The sequence below is a fragment of the Apium graveolens genome, chromosome 1 (assembly GCF_009905375.1).
Source record: "Apium graveolens cultivar Ventura chromosome 1, ASM990537v1, whole genome shotgun sequence".
NCBI lineage: Eukaryota > Viridiplantae > Streptophyta > Magnoliopsida > Apiales > Apiaceae > Apium > Apium graveolens.
The window spans coordinates 45,556,765-45,571,348 of NC_133647.1; the positions used below are offsets into that span (position 1 = coordinate 45,556,765).

Genomic DNA, 14,584 nt, shown 5'->3' on the forward strand with positions numbered 1-14,584 from the left:
TCTATAGAATTTGACAACATAATGGTTTAATGCACAAGTTATCCCTCGTGATTACATAGGGCTAGTAAGATGGTTAAATTACCTACGAATCGTGCATAACGAATACATGAATCTATGCTAGCATGGCAAGTTCTAAACCTTTAAATTCACTTTCACTTTATTAAAGATTAACACACTATCTTATAAGTTCGCGACGCTCATAAGACGAATAAGCTTAACCAAAACTAGGTTATCATACAATCACCACACATTAAGGCATCAAAACAAATTAACTAAAGAAATCCATAAATAAATCCGTTCCCACGATAACGATTAGCCCATGATCGGACTCATCATCAACGTGGGTTCCAATAAAAATATGGTATAATAAACGTAGTCTTTATACTTAATAAAACCAAGTATGAAACAAGAGTAAAGGTTCACGAATAAGAAAACTAACATCCAAAGTTATAACTTAAAATAAAGAATCACAAGATTAAACTAGATCTTCTTCGCCTTGGTTGATTTTATGCTCTACGGTCTTCTTACGCCTTCTCCTTAATCTCTGCTCCGTCTTCTTATAAAAAATGAGCATACATTAAGTTTATATAGCAGCCCATGCAAAGTAGAACTCTTATGGATCAAAATTCCATGAGAAACAGGATTTTCTGAATTCAACCTGGCGCGGCCGCGCGCTTGACTAGCGCGGGCACGCTGCATTTCTGGACTCCTGGCGTGGGCGCGCCGTCTCTCTGAAAAAATGCCGAATTCTTCTTTTCTTGCTGATTTGAGCTGGTCTTTTCACGAGCTTTTAGTCTAGACACCATTTTAACACCAAATTAGCACTAAACCATGCTAATTCACCTGGTTACCTGGTAAATGCTTGAAATGCAAAAACACTACAAAACACGTTAAAAACACTAACAACTTGAGTGAAAAACATCAATCTAAAGATTTACGGAGTGTAATAAAGTGTCATAAATGCCACTTAATATAACCCCAAACTTGAATCAATGCTTGTCCTCAAGCATAAACAGACTCAAAGAACAAGACATAAAAATGCATGAATGCAAACTATATGAATGCAACGATCCCCATAGAATAACTAAACCAATCAACAAGCAACATCTCAATAAATACAATTATTCACACATAGATCAATCAAACCCCATAAAGTGCAATTGCTTACAGATATACTAGTACAACTAGATCAATAATCATGACTCACTATTCATCAAAGCAATCACAAGGTTATAAATAGAATAAAAGCTAGACTCAAAATAACTTATAACACTTCAATTCTTATATCAGAGGTTTACATGGATTCATGCTTTATTCACAACACAAAACAACACAAATATGCTTATTTGATCATGCAATGAGTGAGGTCCACAAAAGACTTATACAATAATATCCATGTAGCGAGCGTTAGATTAGTGGATCCCAGACTATATGTTGAGTGGCATTTTTGACACTTTATTAAGCTTCGTAAAGCTTTGGATTGATGTTTTGCACTCAAGTTATTAGTATTTTTAATGTGTTTTTGTAGTGTTTTTGTATTTCAGGCATTTACCTGGTAACCAGGTAAATTAGCATATTTTTAGTGCTAATTGGTTGTTAGGATGGTGTCTAGAATAAAAGCTTGTGAAAAGACCAGCTCAAATCAGCAAGAAAAGAAGAATTCAACATTTTTTCCAGAGAGACGGCATGCCCGCGCTGTGATAGCGCGCAGCCGCGCCAGGATTCCAGAAATGCAGTGCGCTCGCACTGGTCAAGCGCGCGACCATGCCAGGTCGAATTCAGAAAATCCTGTTTCTCATGAAATTTTGATCCAGAAGACTTATACTTTGCGTGGGCTGCTATATAAACATAACTTATGCTCGTTTTTTATAAGGAGACGGACCAGAGCTTAAGTAGAAGGCATAAGAAGACCGTAGAACATAAAATCAACCAAGGCGAAGAAGATCTAGTTTAATCTTGTGATTCTTTGTTTTAAGTTGTAACTTTGGATGCTAGTTTTTTTATTCGTGAACCTTTACTCTTGTTTCGTACTTGGTTTTATTAAGTATAAAGACTACGTTTATTATACCATGCTTTTATTGGAACCCACATTGATGATGAATCCGATTATGGGCTAATCGTTATCATGGGGTTCTAACTGATTTATTTATGGATTTCTTTAGTTAATTTATTTCGATGCCTTAGTGTGTGGTGATTGTATGATAACCTAGTTTTGGTTGAGCTTATTCGTCTTATGAGCGTCGCAAACTTATAAGATAGTGTGTTAATCTTTAATGAAGCGAAAGTGAATTTAAGGGTTTAGAACTTTCCATGCTAGCATAGGTTCATGTATTCGTTATGCATGATTCATAGGTAATTTTAACCATCTTACTTTCCCGGTGTAATCACAAAGAATAACTTGTACATTAAACCATTATGTTGTCAAATTCTATAGACATAAAGGGTCTCAATATAATTGGTGTCTATTCAGCGTCTATTTCCTTTGTGGATGTCTGGCAGTATGGTATTTATACAACAAAAGTTGGCGTTTATCAGTTTCGTGTTATCTGATTAGTGTCATCACCATTACATGCTAAGGTTAAGAATGAAAAGGCTATTGAATGAAGTATTTAATGAAGTTAAAATCCCATGTTTGTGTTATATAGTAATCAATTCTCTTTAATCTCTTAGTTAATGTTCTTTAGTATAATATTTTAGTTAATCTTAGTATAAACAACCACAATTTATTATTCGTCTTAGCATTGGATAATAACCATACTAGTGTTGCATAAATACATTGATTGAAACTAACCTACAACTATCCCTGTGGGAACAAACTAAAATTTATTCTATATTATTTCTGATCACGTATACTTGCGTGAATATTAGTACGTGTTTTAGCCCTAACAAGTTTTTTTTCGCCGCTACCGCGGATATCGGTGTTAATTTTAAGTTTATGTGTTTGTCATATTGGTCGTTAAAGTTCAGTGACTCAGACATTTGTACTTACTTAATTCCTTGTCGTATTTCAGGTACTCTAGCGAGCGTATATGCATACGCGTTCTCGGTCTCGTAAGAGGACACTGGATCAAGCTGAGGAAGAAGTTGTAGTCGAGGAGAAAGTTGAAGAAAAAATCTTAGTTGAGAAGGAAGAAGAAGCTCTTGTTGCAATGGGAGAACTAGAAGCAAATCCAAAGGCTTTGATGGACTACTCTCAACCGAAGATCGATGATATTCAGTCTAGCATTGTTCGACCAGCCATCTCGGCTAATACCTTTGAGATCAAGTGGAGCACAATTCAGATGATACAGAACTCAGTTCAGTTTGGGGGTTCCCCGATAGAAGACCCCAACATGCACATTAGAGATTTCATCGAGATCTGTGGCACTTTCAAGTTCAATGGAATTTCAGAAAATGTTATTAAGTTGAGGCTTTTCCCATTATCTCTACGGGATAAAGCTAAGTGCTGGTTACATTCTTTACCACCAGCGTCTATCACCAAATGGGAGGATCTTGATCAGAAGTTCTTAACTAAATTCTTTCCTATGGCGAAGACTGCTGCAATCAGAAACGCACTTACTCAATTTGCTCAGCAATCTGGAGAATCTTTATGCGAGGCTTGGGATCGATATAAGAAGATGCTTAGGAAGTGTCCTCATCATGGAATGCCTAACTAGATGATCATTAACTGTTTCTATAATGGTCTGTGTGCTACTTCTAGACCCATGCTTGATGCAGTATCAGGAGGCGCCTTATGGGCTGAAAGCTATGATGAAGCTTATGAATTAATTGAACTGATGGCTACTAATGAATACCAGAATCCTACTCAGCAACTATCTCAGGGTAAGGTAATAGGAGTTTTGGAGTTGGATACAGCTACTGCTATAGTTGCTCAACTTAAGGCTTTGACGATGAAGGTGGATTCTCTGTCTAATTATGGAGTTAATCAGATTACTAGTGTCTGTGAGCTTTGTGCTGGTGCCCATGAGACTGATCAGTGTGCCATATCTAGTGAATCAGCTCAGTTCATGAGCAACTTTCAGAGGTCACAATAACCTGTACCAGCCACCTATCATCCTAACAACCGCAATCATCCTAACTTTAGCTGGAGTAACACTGAGAATGCGGTTCAACAGCCTTACCAGCAGTATCTAGCAAAGCTGTACAACCCCTCTGTTTTCAGCAACCGAAATATGCACCAAAAAAATAACTCCAGCTGCAATAGTCGAATAAAAAATCTGAATTGGAGGAGTTGAGGCTCATGTGCAAGAGTCAAGCGGTTTCTATCAAGACCTTAGAAAATCAAATTAGGTAAATTGTCAATGCCTTGTTAAATCGTCAACCTGGTACACTTCCTAGTGACACTAAAGAACCAGTAAAGAGGGAAGCAAATGAGCATGTAAAGATAATTACATTAAGGTATGAGAAGGTTACAAATCCTGAACACTCTCAAGTTTCGGATGAAGAAGCTGTAGCTGAGGAAGAAGTACAAAAGGGAGCTGAAGTTGAACCAAGGAAGACTACCGTTGATCACACTCTTCCTGAGGGTAATACAGGGGGAGAAATAGATCTATCCTCCACCTTCCTTCCCCAAGAGGTTGCAGAAGAAAAAGCTCGATAAGCAATTTGTAAAGTTTTTGGAGGTGTTCAAGAAATATCACATCAACATACCTTTCGCTGAAGCTCTTAAATAGATGTCTAGTTATCCGAAGTTTATGAAAGGTATTTTATCTCGGAAGGTGATGCTCGATGATTTAGAGACAGTCGCTCTCACGGAGGAATGCAACGCTGTGCTGTAATAGAAGTTGTCTCCGAAGCTTAAGGATCCTGGAAGCTTCACTATTCCTTGTACCATTGGAAAATTGTCGTTTGACAAATGCTTATGTGATTTGGGAGCTAGCATCAATCCGATGCCTTTGTCAATCTTCAAGAAGTTGGACTTACCGGATCCAAAGCCTACTTATATGACTTTACAGTTGGCCGATCATTCTATTACTTATCCATGAGGCATTGTTGAGGATGTTTTGGTCAAGGTGAATAAACTCATCTTTCCTGCTGATTTTGTAATTCTTGATTTCGAGGAGGATAAGAAGATTCCCATAATCTTGGGAAGACCTTTCTGTGCGACTGGCCAAACCTTGATTGATGTGCAGAAGGGTGAGCTTACCATGAGAGTGCTGGATCAGGATGTAAATTTTAATGTGTTCAATTCTATGAAGTTCCCTATGGAAAATGAGGAGAGCTTAAAGGTGGAGTTGGTCGATTATGTGGTTACTTCAGAACTTGATCAATTGATAAGGTCTGATGCCTTAGAAAAAGCCTTGTTAGGAAATTCTGATAGCAAAGATGATGAAGGTGATGAGCAGTTACAATATCTGAATGCTTCTCCCTGGAAGAGAAAGATGGATATGCCTTTTGAATCTCTTGGAATGGAGGAGCTGAACAAATCTCCTAAGTGCTTCAATCCATCTATTGAGGAAGCTTCTACACTTGAGCTTAAACCATTACCTGAACACTTAAGGTATGCCTTTTTAAGTGATGCATCTACTCTACCTGTTATTATTGCATCTAACCTTTCAGGTAGTGAGGAGGAAAAACTCTTAAGAATTCCGAGAGAGTTCAAATTGGCAATTGGATGGATGATAGAAGATATTAAGGGATTCAGCCCTTCATATTGTATGCATAACATTCTGCTCGAGGAAGGTAGCAAGCCTATCGTTGATCAACAAAGAAGACTCAATCCTATCATGAAGGAAGTTGTGAAGAAGGAAATTCTTAAGTGGCTGGATGCAGGGATCATCTATCCCATTTTTGACAGTTCTTGGGTGAGTCCAGTTCAGTATGTACCAAAGAAAGGAGGTATCACAGTTATTGCTAATGAGAAGAATGAGCTCATTCCTACTCGAAAAATCACAGGGTGGAGACTTTGCATAGATTATAGGAAGCTGAACAAGGCCACGAGAAAAGATCACTTCCCTCTACTGTTTATTGATCAGATCCTTGACAGATTGGCTGGGCATGAGTACTACTGTCTTTTGGATGGCTATTCGGGCTATAATCAAATTTGCATTGCTCCAGAAGATCAAGAGAATACTACTTTCACTTGTCCATTTGGTAAGTTCGCCTTTAGAAGGGTTTTTTTGGTTATGTGGGGCACCTGCCATATTTCAGAGATGTATGATGGCTATCTTCTCTGACATGATTGGTCAGAATATGGAGGTGTTTATGGACGACTTCTTTGTATTTGGCGATTCATTTGATGAGTGCTTGCAGAATCTTGGCAACGTTCTTAAAAGGTGTGTTGAGACCAACTTGGTTCTCAACTGGGAGAAATGTCACTTTATGGTGCGACATGGCATTATTCTTGGGCACAAGGTCTCTAGTAAAGGTCTTGAGGTGGATAAAGCCAAAGTGGGGGTCATCGAAAATCTTCCTCCACCAATTACTATTAAGGGAGTTCGTAGTTTTCTTGGTCATGTGGGCTTCTATAGGCAGTTCATCAAGGACTTCTCAAAAATTTCTAAACCTTTGTGCAATCTTATAGAGAAGGATGTCCCGTTCAAGTTTGATAACGAGTGCCTAGCTTCTTTTGATTTCTTGAAGAAGAGTTTAATCACGGCACCTGTCATAACTGCACCTGATTGGAATGAACCTTTTGAGATGATGTGCGATGCAAGTGACTATGCAGTTGGAGTATTTCTTGGGCAGAGAAAGAACAACATATTTCATATGGTCTACTATGATAGTAAGACCCTAAATGGTGCTCAACTGAATTATACTACTACTGAGAAAGAACGTATGGCTATTGTCTACGGTTTTGAGAAGTTTTGATCTTATCTGCTTGGGACGAAGGTGACAGTTTTCACTGATCACGCTGCAATTCGATATCTCATCTCGAAGAAGGACTCAAGGCCTAGATTGATTAGATGGGTTCTTTCGCTTCAGGATTTGAGTTGGAGATCAAGGACAGAAAAGGTACTAAGAATCAAGTCGCTAATCATCTCTCTCGTTTGGAAGATCTGAGTGTAACTTCACTAGATAAGACATTGATAAATGAGTCTTTTCCCAATGAGCAGCTGTTTGGAGTGCAAGAGGAAGAACTGTGGTTTGCAGACATTGTGAACTACCTTGTGAGTAATATAATGCCTCCCGACTTATCGTACACTCAAAGGAAGAAGTTTCTTCATGAAGTCAAGTGGTACATGTGGGATGATCCATATCTATTTAGGCAAGGAGCTGACAAAATTATCAGGTTATGTATTCCGTACAGCGAAACGGGGGGGGGGGGGATCTTGCGAGACTTTCATTCAACTGTTTATGGAGCCCACTATGGTGGAGAGAAGACAATGACTCGTGTCCTTCAAGTGGGATTCTTCTGGCCTACATTATTTAAGGATGCGCATCACTTTGTTTTGAAGTGTGATCGATGCCAGCGTGTGGGTAATATGTCCAAGAGGGATGAGATGCCTCTTAATGTGCTTCTCGAGGTGGAAGTCTTTGATGTTTGGGGAATCGACTTCATGGGGCCATTTGTCTCATCTTGCAATAATCAGTATATCTTGTTGGTGGTCGATTATGTGTCGAAATGGGTGGAAGTCAAGGCTTTGCCAAAAAATGATGCGAAGGTGGTGCTTAATTTTCTTCATAAGCAGATATTCATAAGATTTGGGACTCCAAGAGTCATAATCAGTGATGAGGGATCGCATTTTTACAATCACAAATTCACTGCCATAATGCAAAGGTATAATGTGAATCATCGCATTACAACAGCCTACCATCCTCAGACTAATGGTCAAGTAGAGGTGTCTAATAGGGAAATCAAGTGTATTCTAGAGAAAGTTGTGTGTCCATCAAGGAATGATTGGTCTTTGAAGCTTGATGAAGTTGTTAGGGCTTATAGAACATCATACAAGACTCCATTGGTAATGTCACCGTTTCAGTTGGTTTATGGTAAGGGGTGTCATTTGCCTGTGGAGCTCGAGCATAAAGTGTATTGGGCTTTGAAGAAGTTGAACCTTGACTTGGATGCAGCTGGTAAGAAGAGAATGCTTCAATTGAATAAACTCGATGAATTTCGGCTTCAAGCATATGAAAACAACAAAACGTACAAGGAGAAAGTCAAGAGGTGGCATGATAGGGGTCTAGTGCTCAAGTCATTTGTGCCGGGACAACAAGTTCTATTGTTTAACTCTCATCTCCGTCTTTTTCCTGGAAAATTAAAGTCGAGATCGTCAGGGCCTTTCATAGTCAAAACTGTGTTTCTACATGGAGCTGTGGAGATTTTTGAGAATAATCCAGGCCAAACATTTAAGGTAATGGTCAGAGGTTGAAGTACTACTATGGGGATACGACAAACCATGAGGTGGTTTATGCTGTTTTATTTTCTATTTGATCTCGAGATTATACGTCAAGTTAACGACGTAAACCAAGCGCTTCTTGGGAGGCAACCCAAGTATGTTGTACATTAGTAGATAGAGGAAGCGTAGAGAAAAGAGAAAAACACAAAAAAATCAAAAAAACAAAAAAATCCAGGGCCAACTTCAGTTGCACGGTGTGCCCGCGCTGATCTAGCGCACAGCCGCGCTGGAATTCCAGAAACTGGGCGCGCCCGCGCTGATCTAGCGTGTGGCCGCGCTGAAATGGCAGTAACTGAGCGCGCCCGCGCTGATCTAGCACGTGGCCGCGCCGAGTCCCTAATTCAGAAAAAAAATCTAAGTCAGTTTTTGAAGAAAAAATTGGGGTTTTTAATACAAAATCAATTCCCATCGATTCTTACTCTTCCACATCCCAAATTTCCCTCTCCAAATCAAACCCATTAAACCCATTATTCCCATAATCAATTTCAACTCCTTTTCCATAACTAATTCTCTCCCAATCTCCTATATATGCATACACAATTATACATAAACTTCTCCATCACTTCTCAAAACTCTCAACACACACAATCTCTCTTACAAACTTCTATTCTCTCAAACTCTCTCAATTTCAATGGCACCAAAAAGACAATGAACTCAAGTAAGCAGCAACACCACCGATTGTAACACCCCCAAATCCGGGGTCAGGGATCCGGGTTGTCACGAGTTCCATTTCCCTTAATAACACTTAATCTTAATAAACAACCAACTACTGCGTACTGTGACCCCACAATATACACATATACCACAAGTTCTAGTCTCAGGGATGAATACCAAAAATAACACAAGTCATTTTATTCCACATTTATAAACCATTACACCTTAAAAGGGTTTCTGAATAAATTTACATTTTCTTTTCCATTATTAAAATTCATAAATATACATGAGCCTGGTACATCAACAGTTGAAAACCTAGCCTATTGGTAGTTCCTATCTTAGCTACAGCGATATCAATGCCTACAGGAAACTGCGGAATATTTCCTTTCCGCTCTCGAATTGGGAGCTTGGTCCTGTTCATCTTGTCTAGCTGTTGTTGTGTGATGAAAGAATAAAGTAAGGGTGAGCAACAAGCCCACCGAAATAACATGTATAATAATAAACAATTTATGAGCATTTTCATAGTACTCATGAAAGTCTTGGTCAAGCAGAAATAAGTCAAGTTTGATATCTTAACGCGACGAAGTCGCAAAATATTCAGTATATATATATATATATATTCAAAATCTTTGAAATCCTAAATCCTCTGCCATTCATAATATACACATAGTTCCAGTTTATAACTGTATAAAAATATCGTTGAAGTGATCTCATATATCTAACCTTGTCTCAACGTTTTTATGAAAATCTTTGTCATGCATAAGATAATTATTACTAGATATAAGTTGAAAGGATGAAGTTACAAGATACTCCAACATACTTATATCTTTTCTAAATACTGCTTGAACTACTACCGTTCAAGGTACAATCAGTTTCAAAAGTTCATCATATATCGATGAAGTTACAAGGTAAGACTTGAATAGATTCAATCTTTGAAATATCATTTAAAATAAATAAATTTACGAGATACTTCATTAAGTCCCGATATATATACACCTATATATATATATCTCATACATTCCTTAAAAACCTTTGTTATGAAAAGTATAAACAGAGTTATAATATCCAATGAATTTGGAAAGAAGAAAAACTTTGGCATAAACCCGATATCTTGCTGATCAGGCAAAGATACTTATTAAGTAACCTTTTCTACTAGTAGATGGATGAATTCCTCACCGGTCATCACCCTGGCCGCATTAGGACATCGCGCTAGACTGTTACCCAGCCACTCATGCGTTGATGGACTATCACCCAGCCTCTTACACCTTGATAGACCGTAACCCGGCCTGTCGCTTATGCCGACTCAATTAGATGGACTCACTTCCCGAATATTGGGCAAGTAATCAAATTGTTTTCTCAAAACAACAACCTCATTGCGAATATAAAATACACCATGGAGCCGGATCCCTCAGATTTTTGTGCGAGTATTCAAGTCCCAATCTAAAGGAAGATCTTAAATTTGAAAATGAATTTTGGGATCCGATCCAGCCTTTAAAATTAATTTGAAGACTTGAACATATTTTTAAAAATGTTTGGAATAAGGTTGATTTGATAGAATAAATCAATTCCAAGATAATCAAAGAATATATTAATATTATGCTATAAATAATATTCAAATAAGAATAGCTTTTATCAAAGAAAATGAAGTAAAAGTTTTGAAAATAACTTTATGAAAATATTTAAGGTAAGAATGATTGACGATATCAATCATTTCTCGAATACTTGGCGAATAACGAAACATTATTCTTTAAGAAAAATAATGAATATTATTTAATAAAATAAATGGAGTCATAAGTCCTCGAATAAATATTCAAACTAATATTCACTTATAATTTAAAACTATCGAATAAACATTATTTGATTAATAGTTTTGAAAACTATATATATATAATATACTCGGGAGCATCGCCTCCCGGTTTAAAAAAATGTTAACCTTTGGGTCCCCTATACTAAGGGTATACGCAAATAATGCCTATCTCTATCATATGTATTATGCAGTTTATAAATAATTGAATCGATAACAAGATATCAAGATTACGAAACAGGAATGCATATATATATATATATATCATATCAACATGCTCCAATATATCACAAGATTTTCTAATAACAATTATGCACTTATCACAAGATAATGCATGTACATATATACATCACAACAAGAGTTATACGGGTAGAAAACTTGCCTGAGTGTTCCGGGGTAGACTTAAGCTTGGAGTGGGTCCGGTAACCTATGAACAACAACATAAGCCGGAATTAAACCACGGTCGCTTAAGAAACTAGACTTTATCCACTTAGACCCTAACATTCGCTTTTACGCTTAACAATTTACATAAGTCACTCGAGTACTGATAGGGAATAAAATAAACACTAATTATGTAATTAATATCGCATTAATTATTTCAGAATTGGGCTGACAACTAGGCCCATTAAAAAGGGCCCAAAACCTTGAATATTAATTAATTTCGTAATTAGTTAATAAGGGACTAATCAGCTAATAAATAAAGTCTAGTTAGGAACATAATTCCTTGAAGATTGTCCTCTAAGGAACCTCATGGGATAAAGAATCAGTTTCCTACCTCTTAGGACTCAAAAGTCCATTCTAATTTAGAGACTTGCCCACCAAGTCTCCTAGATCTAGTCCAATTCAAGGACTCCCAGCGCGTATATAAGGGGTCTCACCCCCACCAATCAGAACTATATTTTTTGACTTGATCTTTGGCAATCAGCAAGGTACGTAGGCATCTTGTTAAGGCATATTGAGTCACGAGACGCAAGAGCAGTCAAACCGAGCCTTAAAGCTCACGAACCCTAGTAGTAAGTACAACATTTAGTATACCATAATTTTTAATCAATAATATTTGGCGCCGACTGTGAGGAAGCTTATAACAACCATGACGAGAACACGAAGAGGAAACAACGCCCCTAAAGGAACACCAACGGGGACGACCCAAATGATTTCGTCAATGGTGGAGATACCTCCGCATTCAACCTATGCTACCAACCAAGGATGAGCACAAATAGGAGCGACTGAACCTCAGCCTCAAGGGACGATTTCCCCGGCTCCTCAAGGGACAAATTCCTAACTTCAATAGCTATATACACCTATGAATTATCGATCTATTGGGTATGAGTATTCAACTCTTGTGACCACTAACCCCCTTTATGGGATGCCCCTTTACCCTGAGGTTGGAGGAAGTGGATATGCTAATCAGAGTGAAGCACAAGGGTAGACACCCCAATATATACGTGGTTCGGCTCCTATCCCGGAGGATCAAGAATTTTCTGATCCTTACACTGGGAGAGACTCCGAATCCTCAGATGATGATGTGGCCCCAAGAAGGGGGCGTGCTGGTAAAGAGCCGATGCCTGATGGTAACCAATGTCCTAGAAGCACCCGAGGGATGAATCCCCAAGAAGTGCAGGAGAGAATTAGGGCTCATGAGGCTGAGATTCAAAGGCTGAAGTGCGACTTGGAGGCGCACTAGACCCCCAGACCCCCACTACCTCCAAGGGGGAGAAATTCTCCTCCAATCATAGACCTGGATGGTCCGCTACAGAGAAGGGATGTTGTCCCAAGGGCTGATCCAAGCAATCTTCTTCCCCTTGGAGATCCTGATGATCCTACTCCACAATTCACTAAAGAAATAATGAGCGCCCATATATTAAGGAAGTTCAAGATGCCCACCATAAAAGCTTATGATGGCACCGGAGATCCCGCTAATCATGTATGGACATTCTCTAATACACTGTTATTGCAGCCCGTGAACGACACTATTAAGTGTCAGGCCTTTCCTCAAACCCTGTCGGGAATGGCTCAAAGATGGTATAGCCGTTTGCCCCCGAATTTTATTGGGTCCTTCAGAGAACTAAGTCAGGCTTTTATTAAGAAATTCATCAGCGAGAGAGTGCATGAGAAAAGTTCAGCATCTCTCATGAGCATTGTGCAGGGAGCAAAGGAATCCTTGAGAGACTATCTGAATCATTTCACAAAGGAAGCTTTAAAATCCCAGACCTTGATGACAAGGTAGCTATGATAGCTCTGCAACAGGGAACTAGGGACGAGTTCTTCAAGATGTCCTTGGCCAAGCGCCCCCTTGAAAGTATGTTGCAGCTCCAAGATAGGGCCAGTAAATACATCAAAGTGGAGGGGAGCATGAGGAAAACACTAGTAAACAGCGAGCCCGCTGGAGGCAAGAAGCGAAAGACAGATCTGGAATATATTGCTAAGGACAAGTATCCTAGAAATGGGAAAAACTCTGATTCAACCCCGAAAAAGGGAGGACCTGGGCAAATGTTTACTGAATATGCTAAGCTGAATGTTCCTAAAAGCCAGATCTTGATGGAAATTGAAAAGGATAAAGATATTCATTAGCCTAAACCCCTGAAGGCTGATCCTCCCAAGCTAGATAAGAGCAAATATTGCAGGTTTTGCAAGGATGCTGGTCATGACACCGATGAATGTAGATAATTAAAAGATGAAATAGAGTTCCTCATTCGGAAAGGAAGATTGAGCAAGTACACTGGAGATGGAGGAGATAGGAACAACAATGGGAGAAAGAACTTTGAAGATCGTAGGTGGGACCAAGACGATCAGGGGCGGAATCCCCAGCCCAGAGGACCGTTGATAAATGCAATCTTTGAAAGACCGCGACCCTGAGGGCCTGTGATAAATACAATATTTGGGGGACCAACTGCTGCTGGATTATCCAGGAACTCCAGGAAAGCGTATACTAAAGAGGTCATGCATATTGTTGGGGAAGCCCCAAATAGGGCTAAAACATGAGTGACAATGGCATTTGATGATTCTGACTTGCAGGGCGTGAAATTTCCTCATGACGACCCGCTGGTCATAACACCAATAATAGGGAACAACCCGGTGAAGAGGGTCCTTATAGATAACGGTGCCTCGGTGGACATCTTGCTCCATGATACCTTTTAAAGGATGGGTTACAATGATTCTCAATTAACCCCGACTGATATGCCGATATATGGATTCGTAGGAGTGGAGTTCCCCGTGAAAGGGATAATTAAGTTGCCAACGACCATTGGTCAGGAACAAAGGCAAGCAACACAGGTTTTGGACTTTGTGGTGGTGAAGGCTAGTTCAACTTACAACGCGATTATGGGAAGAACATGAATGCATGCCTTAGAGGTAGTTCCTTCCTCCTACCATTTAGTGATGAAGTTTCCCACCCGGAATGGGATTGGAGAAGAGAGAGAAGATCAAAAGATGGCAAGGAGTTGTTATGTGGCCTCTCTTAGGGCAGATGGAGTTGGGGGGCAGGTTCTGCCTATTGAAGATCTGGATATCCGTGAGAATGATGAGAAAAGAGGGAAGCCAACAGAAGACTTGGTTTCGATTTCTTTGGCTCCTGAGGATTCTGAAAAAGTGACTTTCGTTGGAGCAACACTAGAGGAACCCCTTAGAGGGAAGTTGGTAAAATTTTTGCAAGAAAACAATGATGTGTTTGCATGGTCGGCAGCTGATATGCCAGGCATAGACCCGGAACTGATCACTCATAAGCTGAATGTGGATCAAATCGAAAGACTATAAAGTAGAAGAAAAGAAGCTTTGCTCCAGAGAGGCAAAA

At 39.2% G+C, this 14,584-nt stretch overlaps 1 non-coding gene across 1 annotated transcript; it reads right to left on the reverse strand.

Moving 5' to 3' along the window:
- Nucleotides 1-3,539: 3,539 nt before the first annotated feature.
- LOC141682861 (small nucleolar RNA R71) lies at nucleotides 3,540-3,646 on the reverse strand. Its single transcript, XR_012559978.1, has one exon. It is a non-coding gene; the product is annotated as a small nucleolar RNA R71 (small nucleolar RNA).
- Nucleotides 3,647-14,584: the final 10,938 nt, after the last annotated feature.